General features: G+C 38.4%; 1 pseudogene; it reads right to left on the reverse strand.

Annotated features, from left to right (window-relative positions):
- Window positions 1-614: 614 nt before the first annotated feature.
- LOC123784278 (large ribosomal subunit protein eL30 pseudogene) lies at window positions 615-6,114 on the reverse strand (annotated as a pseudogene).
- Window positions 6,115-8,382: the final 2,268 nt, after the last annotated feature.

Below are 8,382 nucleotides of genomic sequence, written 5' to 3' on the forward strand. Positions count from 1 at the left end.
ATCAAAAGTGACTTAAATGTGTCCCTTTCTCCAACAGTGCCAGATTTAGGAAAAAGCAAAATTTGAAAACCTTGAAAGATGCATTTATACTATATGCTTTCACCATCACAATTTTAATCACCACTACTAGAACATTCATTCGATTCATAATGGTGCAAGAGCAGAAATGCTAATCCACTAAGCACTCATGTTAATGTTCATTTAATAAAATAAATAGATTCCGACTCTCTTGTAAATTATGGGAGGGGAAAGGTAAGAAATATAAACTATAATTAACTTGCATAATTCATTTAGATGCATTTCCTCTGAAAGTATTAAAATGTCTTTGTTGCTTCCTCTAAGAATTACTTAAAGCATAGATATATTAAGGGTTTTCTATATAATTTTCAGAGAGCTAATTATGTGCTTTAGAAAGTAAAAAAAGAAAGCCTCTAGAATTTCATTTTGAATTTGACCCTCATTTGTTGACCAGAGAGATTTGTTCAAATAAAAATTATTTTCCATGGTGTAGTCAGTTTTATAGGCAGTTATTATTTAATGCTCTGTTCTGCTTCTTAATTTTTAAAACCCCTTTTCTTTATTTTTAATTTTTTTTTAAAACAAGCTCTGGCCAGTTTTATTAAAGAAAAATTTTGCATGATTTACTTTTCACCAGTCTGTTCTGGCATGCTTCAAATGATATCAGAATCCCTAGATCAAGGATAGCCAGTATGCGCACACTGCAGCATTTCCCACATGCTGGGCCCAGTTCGGTGTCATTGCCACAGCAGTGATGGACACCAGTTTTGGTCAACAGGGGGCAGTGTTCTATTTCAAATTTCCTCAAGGCTGGGCTAGGATGACCAGTTTTGCTTTGCCATGTCTGATCATTTTCAGGGTCTGCTTGTACCCCAGCACATACTTTCCACTTTTCATAACAAGTTGGAGCCTAGAGTTGATTGACTCCAGCGACTTTTTTGACTTCTTTGTGGCTGCTATATTGCTGCCTTAGGTGTGGGATGGCCTCAATCAAGAGCAGCCACCAAGGTGGCCAGAAGCGAGAAAAGGTAAAATCTCTTTTATTAAAAAATATGTGTAAGACTTCTTTTGAGTGGACAAGATGGGAGATACTAAATGTTTCAAATAATTGGTAAGAAAAAAAATCAGTTTTAAGATTTCTTTTTTTTTAAATTTGATAGAGATAGAGACAGCCAGCGAGAGAGGGAACACAAGCAGGGGGAGTGGGAGAGGAAGATGCAGGCTCCCAGCAGAGGAGCCTGATGTGGGGCTCCATCCCAGAACGCCGGGATCACGCCCTGAGCCGAAGGCAGACGCTTAACGACTGAGCCACCTAGGCGCCCCCCCAAAATCAGTTTTAATTAATAAAGCTGTGTTTCTTAAAGTAGCTTTTTAAGCTATTATAACTTACATTTAATTTGTCTGACTAGAAACTAGAGAGTGTCAGGCTATCAGATCCAGAAAAATGGCCTCATGACGATGGTGAGGTAAAGTCAGGAAAAGAATATATATTCAAAATTATCCTAAGGATTCTCTATTACTCTACATTTTATGGCACTTCTCATTAATACCTCCAGTTGAAAAAATATTTAGCTTCATTAATTGCACAATAAAATGCACTATATATAAAGTGTATCTTAGGACTGAGAAAAGCAGCTCAAAATATTTTTAATGAGTTGTCCAAATTCAATAGTATGATTCAGATGCCTTTCCTTTTTGTTCTTAATAACTTAGATATTTTTTAAAGATTTTATTTATTTATTCGACAGAGATAGAGAGAGCCAGTGAGAGAGGGAACACAAGTAGAGGGAGTGGGAGAGGAAGAAGCAGGCTCATAGTGGAAGAGCCTGATGTGGGGCTCGATCCCATAACGCCAGGATCACGGCCTGAGCCGAAGGCAGATGTTTAACCGCTATGCCACCCAGGCGCCCCTTAATAACTTAGATTTTAAAGTAGCCCTTCACATCCACTTTCTGTCCACTTATGTTTTCAGTTAGTATGTTAAGTAATACCCATGGCAACTAGGGACAAAATGACAAGTTAGTACGTGTCCTCAGTAGCTTTCTCTGATACCTACCATTTTTCTCACCTGAAAAATTCTCCAGTCAAAGGACTACGAGTAAATCCTCATTATAGACAAAAGAGATGAGCCTGCTTAAGCTCATTTTAAAAACAGACTCTTTCCCTGGCGACTAATTGCTTTGTTTTATATTTAAGTTCTCTGCAAAGTTTACAAGGTCCTTCATAATCTTTTCCTCTCCGGTCCCCAGCCATTATCTCTGCTCCTCAGGTCAGTGACTCTGTGGCTCTCCACAGGTCCCTTTTAATGCCTTTGTCTTCATCCTTTCTCTTTTTCGTTCCACTAATAAAGCCCTCCCTGCTTTTCTTCAGACTATCTCAAAGGCATCCATCCATTCCCCCTTGTAGCACTGAATCACGTTTACCTACTTCCATATACTCTGTGGATTATTTACAATGTGTCCTTCTGTACACAGTAATTTGTACGAAAGGAGGGGCGTTCTCTGTGTCCTAGTGCCTGGCATTTGCTAAGTGATACATATTTGTTAAATACATACATTCATTTTGTTTGTGTTTGCTTTACTTCCTCTCCGATTTGCAACAAGTTTGCAAACATTTACCTACAGGGAAAACACCCGCTGTTCTTTTTGAATCCACAGATGCTTCTGGATTACCTCTCTGCTTCCTAAAATACCAGTGACTTCGGGGATACCTGAAAAATGGAGGCTCATGAAAATCACGAGACAGTCGTGAAGGTCAAATGGAAAACCAGCAATAGGGTGGAGAAGAACGAGGCGTGGGAGTTTCAGTCAGCTCTTCTTTAGCACATTTCACCTATTATCTCATCTAAAACAGAAAGTACGAAGTTAATGAAGTTTTTTGAAACTGAATGTTTACGGCAGAACATTTGCAGGATATAAAGGGGAACATCGAAGGCTTCTGGGTTTCTATTCTGTCTATAAAGAAGCAAGAACAAGCCATTTCTATGCAAGCCCACAACCAGATGATTTAGGGCAAAAGGCATTGCACTCTAAAGAGAGATTATCGTGTAAGGAAGATATTGACATGCAAAGATGCATCCTATTTTCCTCCTCATTCTCGGAATTTCGTAACCCAGGCAAAACAGATGACTTATATTACTGTAGAACAGCCCACATCCACAAATCTTGCCAGAACTGTCTCAAAGGAAATCCTCAACTTTCCTATCAACCTGGACATGTCATTATTTTTCAAATACTCTTACAAAAGGAGTGTTTCATCATGACTTTGACATCCTTGGAAATAACTCGAACTCTACTCAGTCACAAAGGAAAGAAATCTCCCATTATTTACATTTAACAGACCTGTTTTTTTCCCCTCCTGATTTAAAAGCCCAGTATCTGACTACATTTTTCTCCTTTTGTACATATATTTTTGCCTGCAATACTGCTTTTTCTCTCTGTCTGCCTTTGAAGATAGACTCATATTTCAGTCTTAATTTAGCTTCAGGTCAGTAAAGTCGAACAGAACTGTAACGTCTTTGGCAGAACATGTCATGGTCTTTGAGCACCCATGTCTTCTCTTTCCTATTGTTTTGTACTAACTTTGTGTGCTTTTCAGGCTCTCACTTTTGCTCACCACTTTTTCTTTTTTAATTGAAGTAAAATTCACAGAACATAAAATTAGCCATTTTAAAGTCATTCGGTGGCAGTTAGCGCATTTATAACATACTCACTAATTCTTTTGTTTCTCTCTAGTTAACTGTAAATTTAACAAACTTTTATTATCTCCTAGTGACTGAGTTCAACCCTGTGCCTTTAGCCCTCGTGAGATAAGCAGTGTCTAAATTCTCTGAGAAGGCAGGGGCCTCCCAGACTACCTAATTTTCCACCCTCCTGTACCCCTTCTTTCTCTGTGCAGCGGTAATGCGGTGTTTCTCCTGTCCCGTTGCCTCCACTTTGTTGGTACCCTGTGCCACCAAATACGCTCTGTTCCTTGCATTCTTTTTTTTTTTTTTTAAAGATTTTATTTATTTATTTGACAGAGAGGGACAGCCAGCGAGAGAGGGAACACAAGCAGGGGGAGTGGGAGAGGAAGAAGCAGGCTCCTAGCGGAGCAGGGAGCCCGATGTGGGGCTCAATCCCAGGACCCTGGGATCATGCACGCCCGGAGGTGAAGGCAGACGATTAACGACTGAGCCACCCAGGCATTCCTTGCATTCTTAATCAGTCCTTTCTTCTTTCGGACTGTTTCCCCTGGTCTACAAGCTTATTCACGATATCTCCATTCTGTAACAATACTTCTAGTTCATTCTCATCTCTTGACTGCTCTCAGTTTTTGTAAACTTCTCCGAGTAATCCATATTCTTTTGCTCATTTTAAAAAGTCATCTATTTACAACTTCACCCATGGCCCACATTAGCTAGTCCACTCGAACTGCTTTTGCAAAAGTCACCTCCCATGTACGAAACTCAAGATCTTAATTGTAACTCTCAAAGAGCTTTTAACCAAATTTGACCCCACTGACCAGGGCCTCCTGTTTGATTTGAAACACTCTTAGTGTTTGGTTTTTGTGTCATGTGTCTTTCAGGATTCTTGTCCAACTTCTCTGAAAAAACTTTTTTTTTTTGGGCAATTCTAGGAAAGTCATCCTTCAAATATGAAATTTTCCAAACTTTGTATTTGGCTTTCTTTTCACTTTATACACTTCCGTGGTTGATTTCACAATCTCTCATGACATCTTCTGTCTTCTCTTTTGGTTGTTTCGCAAAACTGAAAAAACAGCTCCGACAGCAAATGAGAATGAGCTTTTGTATCTGATGGTTTGGAAGCATAACCTGAAGTTACTCAGCCTAAGCACAAAACCACTTTTAAGTTCTGAGTTTTCTCTTAACTCAGGTAGATTTTCTATTGTAATTGATATTATGTTTACCATTGTTTAATTTGTAAAATTGTAACCGAAATGTCAGATGAGGTAGTCTGTCCTTGGGAATTATTATTACTGTTTTTACTTAAACATACCACGTACTCTGGGTCCCTCTCCGTCTCTGGGAACTGGGGATTTGGTGTCTGTTGTGGCAGAGAGAGGCACGGAAGTTTCCTTAGTCACTTCTGACTTTGAGTTCCTGCTGTGTCTAGTGTAGTTCATTTTATATACGATTTCACCATCCTTCTAGTACCATCGAGCCCTGTCGGGACAGTATCAACCCAGGTGTAAAAGATCCACTTCTTTCTCCGAAATTTCTCAAATGTCACTGACACAATGAGTTTGAAGGTGAGGCACTCGACAAAGGTTTGATGCACCTGATGGCAATTATTAAAAAAGGAACGACAGATTGATATTAGCCAATCTTGTTCATAAATTTTCTCAGTTAACCCATCATGTGATACTTTTCCATTTGCCTCACCCTCTTCTCCTTCTAAGGATTTTCTGCATCTATGTATTCTGAGAATCATCTTCTCAGCCTTTTCCTGGAAACTGAGTTCTTTAAGCAGGAACTACGCACCGTGAGTTTAGTGAGAATTTCTTTTCCCATTGCCAATGCTTGAAGTCACTTGCCCTAGAACACCCTTTGATCTCCTGCTATTTCCCGTAAACTTGCTGCCCTGCTGAGTATATATACCCTTTTCATGAATATTCCATTTTGAGAGGTCGAACTCTTTGGAGATGACTTCCCACGGTGTATCTCTGGCCTGACTTCTGTTGAGCTTCCGTTCTGTATCTCTAGACTATCGCCAACAGACACCTGGCATTTTGAAATTAACAGAGCCTGAAATTGCACTTTTTATTAATTCCTGCAAGTCCGTTTTTTTTTTTTTTTTCCCTGTTGTGTTCTTTATCTTAAATAAAAGGATCATCATTCACTTGGGCACTTTCTCCCAGATCCTTTCTTCTGTGACCTCGTGCTTCTTTCTCTCCTTGCTTCCCTCATATATATTCGTTTGGTTACCACATCTTGTCAATTCTACCACTAGAATATTTTTGGGGTTTGTTATCTCTTCTCACTCACCGCTGTGGTTCTTCAGCCTGATACTCACTTTCTCTCTCACTTAGGTTCTTTCCTTTTTTCTTGCCCGTGTTTCCATTGTCATGCTTTATATCGTCTTCTATGCATTCCATGGTTCCGCTAACTCTGGAGGCACGTATTTTCTGAACAATTCATTTGCTGAAGAGCTACTTTATGACCAGCCTTATGATAAATACTGAGGATAGAAAAAAAAAGCACCAAATGAGTGTCTGCTCTCAGAGCTTCCTTTTAAGGTTCCACAGATTTGGTGATGCTATTTTCTCTGCACAAACTGTCATTCCCTCACTTGCGCCCTGGTGAACTTTTATTCATTCTTCAAGTCCACGTTTAATGCTCTTTCTGTGAAGACTTTATTTTTTAATTTATTTTTGCTCTAGAAAGAATAAATCATTCTTGTCCGTCTTTTGGCCAAACGTTTTTATGCCGTATATATGTATGTAATTTTTAGTCCAGTGTAATTAACGTACATTTATAGTCATTTCAGGTGTACAATATAGTGGTTCAACAGTTCCATATATTTCTCAGTGCTCATCAGGATACATGTACTCTTAATCCCCCTCACCTATTTCATCCACCCCCCCACCCCTATCCCCTCTGGTAACCATCAGTTTGTTCTCTATAGTTAAGAGTCTATTTCTTGGTTTCTCTCTCTCTCTTTTTTCTTTGTTCATTTGTTTTGTTTCTTAAATTCCACATATGAGTGAAATCATATGGTATTTATCTTTCTCTGACTGACTTATTTCACTTAGCATTATACCTTCTAGCTCCATCCATGTTGTTGCAAATTCTTTTTTATGGTTGGGTAATATTCCTCTGTGTGTGTGAGTGTGTGTGTGTGTGTGTGTGTGTGTGTGTGTGTACATATGTATATATGTATATATACACACACATACCACTTCTTCTTTATCCATTCATCAGACGATGGACACTTAAGTGCACCCATAATTCAGCTATTGTAAATAATTCTGCAATAAACATAGGGATGTATGTAGCCCTTCAAATTAGTGTTTTTGTATTCTTTGGATAAATACCCAACAGTGCGATTGCTGGATCATAGGGTAGGTAGTTTTATTTTTCATTTTTGAGGAACCTCCTTACTGTCTCACACAGTGTCTGCACCAGTTTGCATTTCTACCAACAGTGCACAGTGTTCCTATTTCTCCACATCCTCACCCATACTTGTTTCTCGTGGTCTTTGATTTTAGCCATTCTGGCAGATGAGAGGTGATATCTCATTATAGTTTTAATTTGCATTTCCCTGATGATGAGGGATGTTGAGCATGTTTTCATGTGTCTGTTGGCCTCTGTATGTCTTTGCAAAAAGTCTGTTTAGGTCCTCTGCCCATGTTTTAATCAGATTATTTGATTTTTGGTGTTTAGTTGTATATGTTCTTTATATATTTTGAATATTAATGCCTTAATGGAGTTTATTTGCAAATATCTGCTCCCATTCAGTAGGCTGCCTTTTTTTCTTGATTTTTTTTTCTGTGCAAATGCTTTTTATTTTGATGTACTCCCAATAGTTGATGATTGCTTTATTTTCCTTGCTTTAGGAGAAATACTCCCCCCCCAAATGTTGCTACAGTCAGTGTCAGAGAAATTGTTGCCTATTTTCTTTTCTAGGACTTTTATGGTTTCAGGCTTAAAATATAGATCTTTAATCCATTTTGAGTTTATGCTTGTGTCTAGTATCATAAACTGGTCTAGTTTCATTCTTTTGCATGTGGCTGCCTAGTTTTCCCAGTACCGTTTATTGAAGAGACTGTCTTTTCCTGATTGTGTATTCTTCCTTCCTTTGTTGTAGATTAATTGGCCATATAAGCATGGGTTTATTTCTGGGCTCTCTATTCTTTTTCCTATGATCTATGTCTCTATTTTTTGTGCCAGTACCATACTGCTTTGATCACTACAGTTTTGTAGTGTATCCTGAAATCCGGAATTGTAATATGTAATAACTTCTGCCTTGTTTTTCTTTCTCCAGATTGCTTTAGCTATTTGGGTTCTTTTGTGGCTCCATACAAATTTTAGTATTATTTATTCTAGTTCTGTGAGAAATGCTGGTGGTAATTGGACGGGGATTGCACTGACCATGTAGATTGCTTGGGGTAATATGGTCAGTTTAACAATATTAATTCTTCTGAACCAGGATCATGGAATATCTTTTTATTTGTTTGGGCCCTCTTTAATTTCTTTCATCAGCGTTTTATAATTTTCAGAGTACAGGTCTTTCACATCCTTCTAGTCATTTTATTCTTAGTTTACTTCTAGTCATTTTATTCTTTTTGGCAGGCATTTCTTTTCCTAAAAGAGAAAAACTGTCTTAAAGCGATGGAGCTTGGCAGTCATTTGTATACTATCTC

Source organism: Ursus americanus, chromosome 4 (genome assembly GCF_024610735.1).
Source record: "Ursus americanus isolate L20-20 chromosome 4, mUrsAme1.1.p, whole genome shotgun sequence".
Lineage (NCBI taxonomy): Eukaryota > Metazoa > Chordata > Mammalia > Carnivora > Ursidae > Ursus > Ursus americanus.